The sequence below is a fragment of the Oncorhynchus mykiss genome, chromosome 12 (genome assembly GCF_013265735.2).
Source record: "Oncorhynchus mykiss isolate Arlee chromosome 12, USDA_OmykA_1.1, whole genome shotgun sequence".
NCBI classification, from domain to species: Eukaryota; Metazoa; Chordata; class Actinopteri; order Salmoniformes; family Salmonidae; genus Oncorhynchus; species Oncorhynchus mykiss.
The window spans coordinates 46,295,924-46,314,473 of record NC_048576.1 but is presented as its reverse complement, the minus strand read 5'-3'; the positions used below and the strand labels follow the sequence as shown (position 1 = coordinate 46,314,473).

General features: G+C 44.2%; 1 pseudogene; it reads right to left on the bottom strand.

Annotated features, from left to right (window-relative positions):
- Window positions 1–1,512: 1,512 nt before the first annotated feature.
- LOC110538904 lies at window positions 1,513–18,236 on the bottom strand (annotated as a pseudogene).
- Window positions 18,237–18,550: the final 314 nt, after the last annotated feature.

Below are 18,550 nucleotides of genomic sequence, written 5' to 3'. Positions count from 1 at the left end.
AAGGTCTGGGCTTGCTAAACATATCAAGAATTTTGTGAACCATTTTCATGGGCTTAATAGCCTCAAATGCAGAGAAATTGCCTATGAATTGGCACATTGAAAGGTGGCACAATTTACCGCATAGCTTGTCCAAAACAATTGTGCCAAGACACCATTTTTTGGACAAGCTATGTTTACGTGAATTGAGATTATTTCCAGGGCTATACAACACCCTGAAATATACACACACACACAAAATGATGTAGACACCCCTTCAAATTAGTGCATTCGGCTATTTCAGCCACACCCGTTGCTGACATAAAATGTATAAAATAGAGCACACCGCCAGGCAATCTCCATAGGAAAATATTGGCAGCAGAAAGACCTTTCTGATTAATGCATAGTGCCAACTGTAAAGTTTGGTGGATGAGGAATAATGGTCTGGGGCTGTTTTTTTACTTTGGCAACAGTTTGGGGAAGGCCTTTTCCTGTTTCAGAAATGGTTTGTCTCGATCGGTGTGGAAGAATTTGCCTGGCCTGCACAGAGCCCTGACCTCAACCCCATAAAACACCTTTGGGATGAATTGGAACGCCGACTGCGTCCCAGGCCTAATCGCCCAACCTCACTAATGCTCTTGTGGGTGAATGGAAGCAAGTCTTCGCAGCAATGTTCCAACGTCTAGTGGAAAGCCTTCCCAGAATAGTGGAGGCTGTTTATAGCGGCAAAGGAGGGACCAACTCCATGTTAATGCCCATGAATATGGAATGAGGTGTTCGACGAGCATACGTACGTGTGTGTATAAAATATCAACAGTGACGGTAAAATGCCAAATGTCCATGTGCAACGGATGTGAAACGGCTAGCTAGTTAGCCGTGCTGCGCGCAAAATAGGGTTTCAATCGGTGACGTCACTTGCTCTGAGACCTTGAAGTAGTGGTTCCCCTTGCTCTGCAAGGGCCGCGGCTTTTGTGGAGCGATGGGTAACGATGCTTCGTGGGTGACTGTTGTTGATGTGTGCAGAGGGTCCCTGGTTCACGCCCGGCGAGGGGACGGTCTAAAGTTATACTGTTACACATGGTTCTGGAGGGAGGTCTGACAACCCAGTCTCGTTTCAGCACTTCTCTGCAGGAAAAAAAATCCATGGCTCCAAGGAGTCCATTTTAGGCAGAATCGTGTCAGCCTTGAGCCAGCTAGTGCTGCTCCACTGATCTCCACATCATCCAACACTGACGTCAGATAAATACTGTATAGAGATTTGTGAAATACTGCAGATTCAGCCTCCATGTTATCCCAGCTGTGCTAGCTAGAGACACAGGGAGCAGCCTGAAGCTTTTGATGGCGGACACAGTCGCCTGATCCAGAGGTTCTCTACCACCCATGGAGGACAGCTGGCTCTGGGGTTCAGGCGGCCTGGGGACATGAGGGGAACAGGGTGAATAAACAGGGATAGATCCCCTTCTTTGTTACGAGGAAGTGGGAGGGTCATGGGGAAGAGCAGAGCGTACTGGCTCTGTCCATGCCAGCTGGGGACACTCAGATGACAGACTTGACCAGCGCCACCATGTGGTCCACCCCGCATGCTACATCTATCACATGACCTGGCAACGTCACCTAAAATACATTGAATACAGTATGCCATAAAAATATTGCCGTATGACACACCTATGTAGCATTACACATACAAGGAGGTCTGTTGTAGTGTCTATCAATAACAACAAAGAAGTTGGACTAAGTTGTTTGCATAAAACACCAATGTCAATTATCAATAACAACAAAGAAGTTGATAAGTAAACTATATTTATCTGGTCTCACCCGCCATGAGAAGTACTGGTCCAACTTCTTTGCAATACCAAGACATCCTCTCACATTCTTTCCCCAAATGAAGAGCTCACCCCGATCTGGATCAACACAAGCTCCATCAACACCGCCTGCACCATTACAATAGGCAGACATTCAACATATTTGATTGTATTATATCATCAAATGGCTTGAACTAGGAACGGGGTAATAAATTGTAAACAATATGAAAACATACAAGAACATGAAAGGTTTCATATCTTGCATCATCCACTGAACAGTACAGCACCACATGACTAGTTCCTGGGTGAGAAGTCATACTTCCCATATGTCAACATATTCAGCTTGAATTGTAACATTATTGTGAGTTCTTGTGACTCTAAAGAGGGATTGTAGTTTTTTGTCCAACATAACCAATTTCACATACTGAAAATGATGAGTTAACCCACCTGTGACAGCAGCGAAAGGGTTCAGTCCACAGTGGATGCGGTTCATTGTCACCGCAGGGTTAAACTCGGCGCAACCAAACAGTGTTGGAGGGACAAACTCAGGGGTTTGGGATTCAGAGAGATAGGGCCCTTTCCAAGAACGCTGTAGCCCCATACAAACACCTCCCCTCTCTCTGCAGAGACAAACGTTGCCTTTACTGACACTACATATTATTTATTCAAAGGATATGAAAAAAAAGTATACTGAATGGGATGCTATGCTATAAAGCCCAGCAATATTACTTGTGCTTGGATGGTGGTGATGCAAGTGATCTATTATTTCACTGACAAGTTTCATTTTGGCTGATCATGTTCACAGATCTGAAAGGACTCAGTTTTAGCAATATGGTGACGCCAAACATGCCTTCCTATAGATTAATTAGAGATTCCACCTTGTTGCTTTCCCATACCCAGTCTTCTCAGATTGGTAAATATGGAAGGGATAGGAGCAAAGGGAAGTGGCTATGGGCCAAAATGTAACGGGGCCTGGTACTCACCATTCCGAATGGTCACCTGTGTGCCTCCACAGGCCCTCTGGGTCACCTTGCCCACCACTTCAAAAGAAAGTAGTCAAGGGGAGTTAATCTGAGGAGAGAGGGAACATGAAGTAAGAACATGGACAAAAGACCACCCATAGAAAAATGATTAGAACACCTAATGGTACATATAGTATAGCCTGGTGGAACCAGACTGATCACTGCATTTTTTCACTTCACATATCAGTCTGGCATTCGTCCTCATTGATACTGTTTGAGCCTACAGTGAGTATTTGGACCCCAACACATTTGTGGTTGTTTTGGCTCTGTACTGATACAATGACTATGAGGTTAAAGTCCAGAATGTCAGCTTTAATTTGAAGGTTATTTCATCCATATCGGGTGACAGGGATGGCGCTAGGCCTATTCATTAGCCTCCCTAAATAAATCAACATATCAGTCAATATATTTTCTCAGTGATTTCTTTTTTTTTTTCGTCAACAGTTCCATCGTATCTTAAACTTCTTACCGGGTGGGCACTAGGACCTGGGGGAGGCAGCAGCACGTGCTAGTGATTGTTAGGCCTAAGTTACTTGTAGCTAACATTATGGTTAACGTTAGCTACTTCTGTGGCTTGAGACGGCTAGCTAACAGTAAACGGACTGGAAAAGGCTCTGACAGGACGGACTCATGCAGATAGGCTACGATGTGCATTTGTGGTAAGTTAGAGCAGAGAGAGAAAGACTTTGGTCATAATCAAAGCTTTGTTAACCAATACGTTTATATGTGAGGCTGCCTGTAAGTTACAGTGTAACAGACGTTGCGTACTAGCTAACGTTAACGGTGTCTTTTAAATTCAGCATAAGTTATGTGGCGAGGACATGTAATTAACGTTGTATTTAATGTTGTTTTGCTATCTGTGCCAAAATATAAATGAGACCGATGACGTTACATCATGCACATATCTGTTTATACTCAATTGCTTTCATTCAGTAGGCCATTGCAAAAAAAATATCAGTAGGTTTTTAAGGTCACATAGTGTTGATCACAATGTCATTCATTGTATTATCCTCAATTTCTCAACTGTAGGCTAGCTAACGACTGACGTTAGATAGATATACGGAAATGATTCAAGAGAGGCAGTGCCAGCAGCTCTGCCGAAGGCCAATCCGTTGAGAAATGAAGATTTTACCAGTTCAAACAAACACATTAAAACTTAAACTGATATATCACCTATTAATCCTTGAGTTATTGTAAATATGAGTTTAATAACAATACATGTCAAAACACAGCAGGCAAGAATGAGGCTAAGAAGCTGGAGGCTGACAGGGCTGAGGGAGCATGTCTGATGAAGGTTAGTTATAAAAAAAAAAGCTAGTAGATTTTTAATCTTTCAGTTAAATGTGTACAGCATATGTCTTACTTTTGTGAGGCATAAATAAATGATGTTTGTGATATCTTAAAGGGTCATGCAGAACGAGAGGCTTCTGTGCAAGGCAGGGATCAACATGCAAGCTGTATAAATGAGAGAGAGCAAGCATGCCCAGAGAAATATGGACAACAAACAGATCCAGAGAGAGAGAAGGACAACAAACAGATCCAGAGAGAGAGAGGGACAACAAACAGATCCAGAGAGAGAGAGGGACAACAAACAGATCCAGAGAGAGAGAGGGACAACAAACAGATCCAGAGAGAGAGAGGGACAACAAACAGATCCAGAGAGAGAGAGGGACAACAAACAGATCCAGAGAGAGAGAGGGACAACAAACAGATCCAGAGAGAGAGGAGGACAACAAACAGATCCAGAGAGAGAGGAGGACAACAAACAGATCCAGAGAGAGAGGAGGACAAGAAACAGATCCAGAGAGAGAGGAGGACAAGAAACAGATCCAGAGAGAGAGGAGGACAAGAAACAGATCTAGAGAGAGAGGAGGACAAGAAACAGATCCAGAGAGAGAGAAGGACAAGAAACAGATCCAGAGAGAGAGAAGGACAAGAAACAGATCCAGAGAGAGAGAAGGACAACAAACAGATCCAGAGAGAGAGAAGGACAACAAACAGATCCAGAGAGAGAGAAGGACAACAAACAGATCCAGAGAGAGAGAAGGACAACAAACAGATCCAGAGAGAGAGAAGGACAACAAACAGATCCAGAGAGAGAGAAGGACAACAAACAGATCCAGAGAGAGAGAAGGACAACAAACAGATCCAGAGAGAGAGAAGGACAACAAACAGATCCAGAGAGAGAGAAGGACAACAAACAGATCCAGAGAGAGAGAAGGACAACAAACAGATCCAGAGAGAGAGAAGGACAACAAACAGATCCAGAGAGGGAGGCACAACAAACAGATCCAGAGAGGGAGGGACAACAAACAGATCCAGAGAGGGAGGGACAACAAACAGATCCAGAGAGGGAGGGACAACAAACAGATCCAGAGAGGGAGGGACAACAAACAGATCCAGAGAGGGAGGGACAACAAACAGATCCAGAGAGGGAGGGACAACAAACAGATCCAGAGAGGGAGGGACAACAAACAGATCCAGAGAGGGAGGGACAACAAACAGATCCAGAGAGAGAGGGACAACAAACAGATCCAGAGAGGGAGGGACAACAAACAGATCCAGAGAGGGAGGGACAACAAACAGATCCAGAGAGGGAGGGACAAACAAACAGATCCAGAGAGGGAGGGACAACAAACAGATCCAGAGAGGGAGGGACAACAAACAGATCCAGAGAGGGAGGGACAACAAACAGATCCAGAGAGGGAGGGACAACAAACAGATCCAGAGAGGGAGGGACAACAAACAGATCCAGAGAGGGAGGGACAACAAACAGATCCAGAGAGGGAGGGACAACAAACAGATCCAGAGAGGGAGGGACAACAAACAGATCCAGAGAGGGAGGGACAACAAACAGATCCAGAGAGGGAGGGACAACAAACAGATCCAGAGAGGGAGGGACAACAAACAGATCCAGAGAGGGAGGGACAACAAACAGATCCAGAGAGGGAGGGACAACAAACAGATCCAGAGAGGGAGGGACAACAAACAGATCCAGAGAGGGAGGGACAACAAACAGATCCAGAGAGGGAGGGACAACAAACAGATCCAGAGAGAGAGGGACAACAAACAGATCCAGAGAGGGAGGGACAACAAACAGATCCAGAGAGGGAGGGACAACAAACAGATCCAGAGAGGGAGGGACAACAAACAGATCTAGAGAGAGAGAGGGACAACAAACAGATCCAGAGAGGGAGGGACAACAAACAGATCCAGAGAGGGAGGCACAACAAACAGATCCAGAGAGGGAGGGACAACAAACAGATCCAGAGAGGGAGGGACAACAAACAGATCCAGAGAGGGAGGGACAACAAACAGATCCAGAGAGGGAGGGACAACAAACAGATCCAGAGAGAGAGAAGGACAACAAACAGATCCAGAGAGAGAGAAGGACAACAAACAGATCCAGAGAGAGAGAAGGACAACAAACAGATCCAGAGAGAGAGAAGGACAACAAACAGATCCAGAGAGGGAGAAGGACAACAAACAGATCCAGAGAGGGAGGGACAACACAGATCCAGAGAGGGAGGGACAACAAACAGATCCAGAGAGGGAGGGACAACAAACAGATCCAGAGAGGGAGGGACAACAAACAGATCCAGAGAGAGAGGGACAACAAACAGATCCAGAGAGGGAGGGACAACAAACAGATCCAGAGAGGGAGGGACAACAAACAGATCTAGAGAGAGAGAGGGACAACAAACAGATCCAGAGAGGGAGGGACAACAAACAGATCCAGAGAGGTAGGCACAACAAACAGATCCAGAGAGAGAGGGACAACAAACAGATCCAGAGAGGGAGGGACAACAAACAGATCCAGAGAGGGAGGCACAACAAACAGATCCAGAGAGGGAGGGACAACAAACAGATCCAGAGAGGGAGGGACAACAAACAGATCCAGAGAGGGAGGGACAACAAACAGATCCAGAGAGGGAGGGACAACAAACAGATCCAGAGAGGGAGGGACAACAAACAGATCCAGAGAGGGAGGGACAACAAACAGATCCAGAGAGGGAGGGACAACAAACAGATCCAGAGAGGGAGGCACAACAAACAGATCCAGAGAGGGAGGGACAACAAACAGATCCAGAGAGGGAGGGACAACAAACAGATCCAGAGAGGGAGGCACAACAAACAGATCCAGAGAGGGAGGGACAACAAACAGATCCAGAGAGGGAGGGACAACAAACAGATCCAGAGAGGGAGGGACAACAAACAGATCCAGAGAGGGAGGGACAACAAACAGATCCAGAGAGGGAGGGACAACAAACAGATCCAGAGAGGGAGGCACAACAAACAGATCCAGAGAGGGAGGGACAACAAACAGATCCAGAGAGGGAGGGACAACAAACAGATCCAGAGAGGGAGGCACAACAAACAGATCCAGAGAGGGAGGGACAACAAACAGATCCAGAGAGGGAGGGACAACAAACAGATCCAGAGAGGGAGGGACAACAAACAGATCCAGAGAGGGAGGGACAACAAACAGATCCAGAGAGGGAGGGACAACAAACAGATCCAGAGAGGGAGGGACAACAAACAGATCCAGAGAGGGAGGGACAACAAACAGATCCAGAGAGGGAGGGACAACAAACAGATCCAGAGAGGGAGGCACAACAAACAGATCCAGAGAGGGAGGGACAACAAACAGATCCAGAGAGGGAGGGACAACAAACAGATCCAGAGAGGGAGGGACAACAAACAGATCCAGAGAGGGAGGGACAACAAACAGATCCAGAGAGGGAGGGACAACAAACAGATCCAGAGAGGGAGGGACAACAAACAGATCCAGAGAGGGAGGGACAACAAACAGATCCAGAGAGGGAGGCACAACAAACAGATCCAGAGAGGGAGGGACAACAAACAGATCCAGAGAGGGAGGGACAACAAACAGATCCAGAGAAAGAAAGTAATTAAGCCGCTGCAGCAACTCCTTCCAGAAATGAGAGCAATTTAGGTGACAAATGCACTGGGCCCAGACAAGTGAAGCTGAATAGCTACCCACATGAAAGTTTCGGTACACAGAAAAGGGCATTTCAGCACTGCTGGTTTGAGAAATACAATAGGGTCGATTACACTGTCCACAAAAACGCAGCTTTCTGCTTTCCATGTAGTTTTTGGCAAAAAACATTACATTTGATTATGTTGTCAGTAATGGCTGCAAAAATGGGAAAAAAGCACTGTTTATCTTCGGTAAACTTGAGATGACACAAACATAAAGAGACAGGATTGTGGCATGGCAAAGCTACCAGGCAACTAGCAATCATGGGAACATTGCTCAGATTTTAACATCTGCCCCTGCTAGTGATATTGCAGAGAGAAGGGAGTATCTGAGTAGAATTGTTGCTGTCAACTCAATGTTAGGAAGACAGGGACTCACTTTCTGTGCAAATGATGAATCTAGTGAAAGCACAAATAGAGTGTACTTTCTTGAATGTATGGAGCTTTTGGAGGAGTTTGACCCTTCCCTGCAAAGGTACAATACTCCATCAAATGCGACGTCTCTCTCTCTCCAGAATCTCAGAATGACATGACCGAATGCTGTGCTCAAGAGACTACGGACACCATAGTCTCTGAGATGTCAAAGTCTGGAATGTATACCATTATGGCGGATGAGGCCAGGGATGGGCAGACTGAACAGTTGGCTCTGTGTGTTAGGTATGTGACACAGAGGGGACAGCTAAGGAGCGTTTACTAACACTAGCAGAAATCAAGTCATTTGACGCCCAATCGATAGCAAATGAGTTGCAACAGTAGCTTCAAATAAGAGGGGTAGCAGGCCTAAAGTACGTTGCACAGACCTCTGATGGTGCAGCTGTCATGAGTGGGTCCAAAGGAGGTGTGCAAGCACATTTCAGAGTGCTGCATCCGGAGGCAATTTATGTACAATGCTCATGAGCTTAATTTGGTGTTGTGTCGTACTTGCAGGGCTATTCCGGAGGCTGCTGAGTTTTTCAGTTTCTTGGAGAATGTGTATTCGTTTTTCAGTACATCCCTAGTTAACCACCACAAGTTCAAAGAAGCTCAGTCCAAACTTGGAATAGCATCAGCTGAACTTGTACAGCTCTCAAACACTCGCTGGGCATGCCAGCTGCGGTCCATAAATACAGTCATGGACACGAACTGCTATTTTTGATGGTCTTTCTGCCATTGGATCCCCCATGGCTGTTGGTCTGAGAGCAAAGCTTCATCAGTTCTCCACCATGTATTTGCTACTGATGTATCAGTCCCTTCTTTTTATAACCGAGGGACGACACAAGTTCCTCCAGAAAGAGACTGTGGACCTGGCAGAAGCTTGTTTTTGGCATACAAGCTGTATGTGACACACTGATAGGCAAACGCACAGATGCATTTGCCACAGAACTTTATGACAGAACCAAAGCCCTCTGTGAAATTCACAACATTTTAGAGGCAGATGCAGCAAGAAAGCACAAACAAAGGAAAATTTGAGATTTTGTGGTGTAGACGCCCATGGGTTTAAGCACAGAATTGTCAAGTTCCCAAACAATGAAAACAGAGTTGTTGCTTGGACAGGATGGTTTGTGGGCTTGACCAGTGATTCTCGACTGTAGATGAAGGTCTGCTCAAAGGCATACAGGCATGCAGCCCCAACTCAAAAAACTTCCTCGATACATCATGCTTAACTGAGTTTGCCAAGCACTACGGTATTGATGTTAAAACAGAAGAGATGTTGGGGGCCAGAAACTTTCTTGCCCGGAAAAGAGAGGCTGGATGTCCTCCCAAAGATATGCTTGCTCTGCATAACCTCCTGGATGATGATGTTTCCTTCTCTGAAGGAAATCATTCAGGTTGCCTTACAATTCCTGTGAGCAGCTGCTCCTGTGAAAAGTCCTTTAGTGCACTGCGCCAGCTGCACTCCTGGTTGCGTAAGACAATGGGTCAGAAAAGGCTTGCAAGTAGTGATGAACCGATATGACATTTTTGACTGATACCGATATCCAATATTTTACTTGCCTTAGCTGCCTTTAAAGCATTCTAGTACAGTTAAATATTTAACACACACACGTGTGCAGTCTAAGGCACTGTATGCAAGAGGCGTCCCTACAGTCCCTGGTTCGAATCCAGGCTGTATCACCTCCAACCGTGATTGGGAGTCCCATAGTGCAGCGCACAATTGGCCTAGCGTTGTCCGGGTTTGGCTGGGGTAGGCCGTCATTGTAAATAAGAATTTGTTCTTAACCGACTTGCCTAGTTAAAAATAAAAGGTTACACACACACACACACGCGCACACACACACACACACAAAAAAGTTATTTTGTTGCCATTCACATATGTCCCCATTACCAGTAAAGCATAATCAAAACCTATTTCTTTCACTTACTTGCTGTGTTGTTCCATTGTTCATTTGTTCAGTCGTTTCATTCTCAACCAGGATTTCTGTGGAATGTCGTTTGGGTCTTTGCGTGTCAAAAAAGATACACATCAAATAACACTATTTGATGTGTCAAATAAGCATGTTGACCAATCAGGACGTGAATATGACTGCATGTCACATAATAATTTAACGTAGTTATTACACATTGATTACACTATCACTCATATTTCATATGTCACAACGATTCATTGATACATATGCTATGATGCTGGTAAAGTTGTCTCGTGCACCTACAGTGCTGGTCATTAAAAAAAGCTAGCTAGCTCATGGATTCAAACAATGTTCTTCCCCAAAAACATAGCAAAATGACATAATATGTTTCAGTAGCTATAGTTAGCTAGCTAAATATATAGCTGGTGTCATCTATAATACCCTTATTTATAAGACAGTTCTTGTTTGATTAATGGTGGTCGTACCCATCTATGTGAAGCTAGCCATAAATAAGGATTAGCCACAATAGTTAGCCTTCAAAATGAAAGTATGATATAATTCTACTATTTGTATTCATTTGCATCACTGTTAATTATATACTTTTATTTTGAAGGCAAACCGCAAATTCCACTATTGCGCCTAATCCTTATTGTGGCTAGCTTCACAACACATATCCCAGTCTGATCGAGCCTCACTAGCCAGATGAAGCTAGTTGGCTGCTTATAACGTTAGCTTTTGGCAACAGGGTTAAGTAGCTGGCTAGCTATTTATTTTCATGAACTGAAGTTTAATTTCAATAGGAGAACAACAAGTGGCAACCTAGCTAATATTTACTCACAAGGATTCCTAAATCATTCCTAAGAATAATTATAAATGACTGCAGTTTCTACTGGTCATTGTTTTCAGGCTGGTTGTATTGGTGCTAGCTAGGTAAAGTTACTCCAGAAGTTGCGGTTGAACAAACAATGCTTTATTACCAATACAGTATTGTAAACACATCGTTCGTGGCCCAGTGTTTGCTTGTTTGCAGACATTTTTGTACAGCTTTGACACTGCTACTGTATCTTTTTTGACACACAAAGACCCAAACGGCTTTCCATAGTATGTATGTTGTGAAGCTAATAGCAGTGACGCTATTACTGTGTAACTCCAGTAGGGCAACATCTGAAAAATAGCGCACTTGGTAGTGTGTACCGGTGCCCGACCAGTCGGCGAAAACCAACATCACCCACGACAGAGTATGTTGACATTAATGGATTTCGCCTTTGAGTTGAGTCAATGACATTTTCTTACTCTTTCAAATGACTGCTTGACTTGTTGACTGCTCGATCCACACAGCAGACATTGTGGGCTAGGTTAGGAATGCTGTGTTGTATGTGTAGTGCAACATTTTACGTGGCATCATTACATTATGTACCTACGTTATATAGGTATGCACATCAGCTTTGACATGGTTTTGCACATCGGCGTTAAACATGACATCGGCCGATACCGATGTTGGCATTTTTAGCTAATATCGTCCGATTCCCAAAATCTTCACCGATATATCGTGCATCCCTACTTGCAAGTCTTGCAGCCATGTCCATTGAGGCTGAAGTGCTTGGGCCACTAAGCCACAATAATGTCATTGACCACTTTGCCATCTTTAAAAATAGGAGAGACACTCTAATGAGTCCAACCACAAAATAAGCATCAAGAGGTAAGCAGGAGGAGCAGTTCTGTAATATAGGTTGTAATATTTGTTTGGGATCTTACTCAGATTTTATTCCTAATTATTTTTCAAATGTTCTATTTTATTCAGCTCATTAGTTGAATTTAGTTTTGTCCCATTATGGATGATACGGTTTAAGATGTTCCATGTGTCTGAATTATTGGGTTAATTTTGAGCAAACTTAACAAATGGGTGAAACTTAGATAGAGATAGATAGATAGATAGATAGATAGATAGAGTGCCTTGCGAAAGTATTCGGCCCCCTTGAACTTTGCGACCTTTTGCCACATTTCAGGCTTCAAACATAAAGATATAAAACTGTATTTTTTGTGAAGAATCAACAACAAGTGGGACACAATCATGAAGTGGAACGACATTTATTGGATATTTCAAACTTTTTTAACAAATCAAAAATTGAAAAATTGGGCGTGCAAAATTATTCAGCCCCCTTAAGTTAATACTTTGTAGCGCCACCTTTTGCTGCGATTACAGCTGTAAGTCGCTTGGGGTATGTCTCTATCAGTTTTGCACATCGAGAGACTGACATTTTTTCCCATTCCTCCTTGCAAAACAGCTCGAGCTCAGTGAGGTTGGATGGAGAGCATTTGTGAACAGCAGTTTTCAGTTCTTTCCACAGATTCTCGATTGGATTCAGGTCTGGACTTTGACTTGGCCATTCTAACACCTGGATATGTTTATTTTTGAACCATTCCATTGTAGATTTTGCTTTATGTTTTGGATCATTGTCTTGTTGGAAGACAAATCTCCGTCCCAGTCTCAGGTCTTTTGCAGACTCCATCAGGTTTCATCATTCTTCCAGAATGGTCCTGTATTTGGCTCCATCCATCTTCCCATCAATTTTAACCATCTTCCCTGTCCCTGCTGAAGAAAAGCAGGCCCAAACCATGATGCTGCCACCACCATGTTTGACATTGGGGATGGTGTGTTCAGCTGTGTTGCTTTTACGCCAAACATAACGTTTTGCATTGTTGCCAAAAAGTTCAATTTTGGTTTCATCTGACCAGAGCACTTTCTTCCACATGTTTGGTGTGTCTCCCAGGTGTCTTGTGGCAAACTTTAAACAACACTTTTTATGGATATCTTTAAGAAAAGGCTTTCTTCTTGCCACTCTTCCATAAAGGCCAGATTTGTGCAATATACGAATGATTGTTGTCCTATGGACAGTGTCTCCCTCCCCAGCTGTAGATCTCTGGCAGTTCATCCAGAGTGATCATGGGCCTCTTGGCTGCATCTCTGATCAGTCTTCTCCTTGTATGAGCTGAAAGTTTAGAGGGACGGCCAGGTCTTGGTAGATTTGCAGTGGTCTGATGCTCCTTCCATTTCAATATTATTGAAATGCACAGTGCACAGCTTGCACAGTGCTCCTTGGGATGTTTAAAGCTTGGGAAATCTTTTTGTATCCAAATCCGGCTTTAAACTTCACAACAGTATCTCGGACCTGCCTGGTGTGTTCCTTGTTCTTCATGATGCTCTCTGCGCTTTTAACGGACCTCTGAGACTATCACAGTGCAGGTGCATTTATACGGAGACTTGATTACACACAGGTGGATTGTATTTATCATCATTAGTCATTTAGGTCAACATTGGATCATTCAGAGATCCTCACTGAACTTCTGGAGAGAGTTTGCTGCACTGAAAGTAAAGGGGCTGAATAATTTTGCGCGCCCAATTTTTCAGTTTTTGATTTGTTAAAAAAAGTTTGAAATATCCAATAAATGTCGTTCCACTTCATGATTGTGCCCCACTTGTTGTTGATTCTTCACAAAAAAATACAGTTTTATATCTTTATGTTTGAAGCCTGAAATGTGGCAAAAGGTTGCAAAGTTCAAGGGGGCCGAATACTTTCGCAAGGATGGATAGATAGATAGATAGATAGATAGATAGATAGATAGATGTAGGGGGGGCATACACCTTGCCCGTTTCAGTCAGGAACAGACTGTGGTCCTGCCCGCACACCACCTACAGGACAGACATGGCATCTGCAGGTTCTAGTCACCAATAACAGTCACAAAATGCATTTTCACTCCAGGGTGAAGTTTTCCCTATGTTCAGTTAGAACAGTTAGAGTTAGAACAGGATCAGCATTCCCTACTTCAATCCTAACCTTGATCATTATTTTAAAATGTAGCCTTTATTTAAATCGGGGTCATTGAGAAACATTCTCTTTTACAATAACAACCTGAACAAGATGTAGCAATAATGGCTGAGGTGTCTCACTGTCCCCGATACACAAAACAGACTAAACACAGCTGGGTCAATGGGCTGTAAAAGCCTTCCATCTTGTGAATGATGTGACTGGCACTGCAATGGAGAGAGGTAAAAAGAGAGAGGGAGAACAGCCAACAATCAACTATTCAAGGAGGCCGGTCTGTCCAGAAAAGGTCACCTCTGCCCATCCAACCCCATCGGACATTTTGCATAAAGACCCAAGTCCCCTCGCCTAATGTCCCTGATCTAGGATCAGCAGTCCCCTGTCCATATAATCTTATTCATTGTGATCAAAAGGCTAAACTGATCCTAAAATCAGCACACCACCTCTGAGACGATTCATATATACGGCCCCTGAACACACAATTCTAATAGGATTGTAGTTCAACTCGAAAGCTTATAGGAAGTCATTCGGCAGAACAGCACAGTCTGAAATTCCGGGAGAGTGAATACATTTCCAGCCTGCATAGATTTGACACTGTGAGTCATTAGCATGACTCAACATACACCCGGCCGTGTTGCATGACAACGGCAGAGAGGCAGACTTTCCTTTGCATTTTGAGCATTGTTTGAGCCTGATCAACTGCGTCAGTAATATGGCGTGTAAACAATTCATAGCGCAATGTGTGTGTGTGTGTGTGGTACCTGTAGATTTCATCTTCAACAATCTTCCTTCCACACTGGCCATAAGCATTGTTCCCCAGACTGAACACTGATGTGGGAGAGAGAGAGAACGAAAGAGACATGAAACATGTGGGGGGGTGATCCATATGCTTAGATTAACAGTAAAATGGAGCACAGTGCAGCATAAGACAGGACCTATGCTTACTGCACTGATTGGAATGCCACTCATTTCAGCTGCATTGTATTACTGCGATACTGTGTCTGTAAAACAAACTAACGGTGGCACTTTAATTTAAAGTAGAGAAATGACAAGGTATTTTCTTAGAAAATGTATAAATAACACAGTATTAATCTATACATTATATGTTTGTTTCTTTGGGATGAAATAAAACAAGGATAACAGGGCACCAAGAGGTACCAGGTAAGTTACCAATTGTTAGATTACTATATATAGTACCTCAAAGTACTGATTGTTACCACATCATTTCCTAGTAAATATCAGCGGAAAGAGTACCGTATACTTAAGTCCAAAAAAAGGATCGTAAAAGCAACTATAACGCCCTCTTTGCCGATCATTGGCTCTAACATATTTCTGCAAATTGCATAAGTGAAGGTCGGGATTCAAATGACAAATTGACTGAAAATAGCAGGAAGGATCAACATCAATATTTTCAACACTTAAGGGACCACACACTGGGTTGACCTGGTCAGTTATAGGAGTGCCCTGGCTTGCATCCATGAGCAGTAATTTTAACTAATTAGAATAGAATAACGTTTATTGTCCATGTCGCCGCGAACAATGGAAATGTGTCTTCAATGGAAATGCTCTGTTCTCAATCCCCCCTTGACATATAGTTGAGACGAGCACAGGGTCAAGCTGCGGGGCCCCTGGATGGAGAGCAAGTTGTTGGGTTAAGGGCCTTGCTCAAGGTCCCAACGGTAGGGAAATGTCTTAAGGATGTGAACCCAGCAGTCCTCCAACTGCCAGATCAATTCCCCCTTATTTTTCCTAGTTTTTGGGTAATATTTTCATCCAAATAGTTTTTTTTGCAAAAAAGCACACAGTGAGCAAAATAACCCCAAATAGACAGGATAGCACATTATTCAAGGTATAAATTATAATCTCGGAACCTATATCTTGCGCTAGCTATTTTAGTTGATTTTCATTACCTTACATTTATGTGAATGTCTCACGAGAGCTTATCCAAAACAAGTTTACTTAGATTCCTGTTAAATAAAAAAACCCTCCTCAGGTATATCATAAAAGGAAGGTGTAACCTGTGTTGCTGGCGGCCGCGACCGGGAGACCCATGAGGCAGGGCACAATTGGCCCAGCGTCGTCCGGGTTAGGGAGGGTTTGGCCGGTAGGGATGTCCTTGTCCCATCGCGCTCTAGCGACTCCTGTGGCAGGCTGGGCGCAGTGCACACTGACACGGTCTCTAGGTGTACGGTGTTTCCTCCAACACATTGGTGCGGCTGGCTTCCGGGTTAAGCGACCATTGTGTTAAGAAGATGTGCGACTTGGCGGGTCGTGTTTCGGAGGATGCACGACTCTCGACCTTTGCCTCTCTTGAGTCCGTACAACGGGACAAGACTAACTATCAATTGGATATCACGAAATTGCGGAGAAAAGAAAAGGAAGGTGTAACAAATCGTTGTTGCTCAAAGTATTGTGAGTTATATGGGCATTTTCGTAACAGTTCAGTGCCATTTTACATGAGGAAAATAAAATGTCACCCTCTGTGCCGTCTCTTACCTCCCTCTGAGTCGGTGAGCACTAGGGAGTGGGCACGGCAATGTGCCACCTACACAACCCTGTTCTCCTGGGCCTGGCCAGGGGGAGAGGCACCGGGGAGGGCTCCAGCACATAGTCATAGCTCTTATCTAGAGTGAACACTAGGAGATTTATACATCACTGGGACGGTTTGACACTAGCCCTGGTCCCAGATTTGTTTGCGCTCTTGCAAACACCATTAATGTCATTTTCCAGCCTTGGCTAGAGAACAGAGACAGACTGGCAGTCAGGCTAGTCTGACACATACCATTTGCTCGTTCACAGGTATCAGCTAAGGGCAGGCGCTGCACAAATTAATCTGAATATTAGCAGCTGATGGGACTCTACATCATATAGACTCGAGATTGGTGAAAGTGTGCAGCAGTCGTTGAAAACATACACCCATCATCGAGCAAATTATGCACATCCTTCAATATTTCTTGGTTGACAAGCTGGTCCACTTTTATGGATGAATCGGTTAAAGCTGCAGTCTTGATGCAAAAAACAATAAACTGCAGTCCCCGCCACTTGGTTTGCTATAAAGCTGAGGGATGGACAATGTTTATAAGCAACGGAGTTAAACTACATTTTTGGAAAAGGTAGTTGTATTAAACTCATGAAGCATCTATGTTATTTTATTAATCAATCAATGAGTGTATATTATTATTTGAAACAGCAAGATCCCAGATTGTGCCTTTAAATAAAGAAGTTGGAGGAGAGAGTGCTTGCCATGGAGGATGGGGGGAGTGAGAGAGGGAATAACTATTACGGCAGCCTTGCTGGGTGCGTTGGAGGCCCAGCTGGGAGTCTCTGTGGAGGACCATTCCCCACACCTTGGTGAGGTCCTTGGTGGAGGAGGAGAGAAGTGTGAAGACGTACCCACAGGCTTCAGAGGAGATCTGAGGAGAGGGACCAGCTCGGGAGTCAGTCACTCACTGTCTGTCAGTGTCATCTATTCAAGTACATCAATTGTGTTTTCAACAGTTCGCATATCATGTTAGAAACGGAATGCATGTATGGCAAATATGCGTACCTGCCATGGGTAGAGATGCATTGCCCAGAGAATGAGTACATATGGGGCCAAAACGCAGTGCTGTCAAGTAGTAGTAGTCAGGCAGTGGTCAGGTCACCAACTCTGGGTCCTTGAGACCTGGGTGTGCAGGCTTTTGCTCCAGCCCAGTACTAACACAACTGATTTAGCCAATTGACTGCTCATCAAGACCTCAATTAGCTGAATCGGGATCTTGTTCAGTAGCCACAAAACAGGAGAAAACACTTTGATAAGAGAAGTAGCCTACTACCTGAACTTGTCCAAGAAGAAGTCAGATTTTGGTTCTCCAATGCAAAACATTTTGTGCCCCAGCCCTACCGAACAAACACGGCCCGAGTGTAGACCAACTGGCCTGGAACAAAATCTGTTGGCATAAATTGTATAGAAACGTGTCTGTGTGTCAGTTAAGTGTTTCTGTGGTTAAAGAGAGACATTACCTGCTGCTCTGTCTCCAGGCGGTAAGATGTGAGCTGGTATTTCCTGGGCTTTTTTCTGCCACTGTCCGGAACCTCAAATCTGGGAATGCCCAGGGCTCCAGTGTAGCTAAAACCCCATACGAACACTTTGTGGTTGGGCTTTCTCAGCTTCCCCACATACTGAAGCACTGGACCCTCGTTCTTTCGCTCCCGAGACCCGGAGACAATGGTGGGGGTTGCATATTCCTGAGCTCCAAGTGCTAACCTGTGTCGGGCATACACTCGAAGGCACGCCAATGACATCTCCACCCCTCAGCCACCTGAGAAATCATGAAACAGAACACATAATAAAGCCAGATATTGGGTTGTCATTGGAAATTTGACAGAGAGGAGAGAAAGAGTCTTGCTAGAATCAGAGTTGTGTAAGTGGGGTTTAGCTCTATAGTACTAATGTGCACAAAATATATATTTTCAAAGAGTTAATACAGCCATTTTGAAACTAGCTAAATAACCAAGGTAAACATTGGCAACCACAGCACTACCCTTCTTCTAGCACGGCTAACGTTAGTAATCTAACATTGCACTGTTACTAAAAAGGTAGTGATTCATTGAATTTT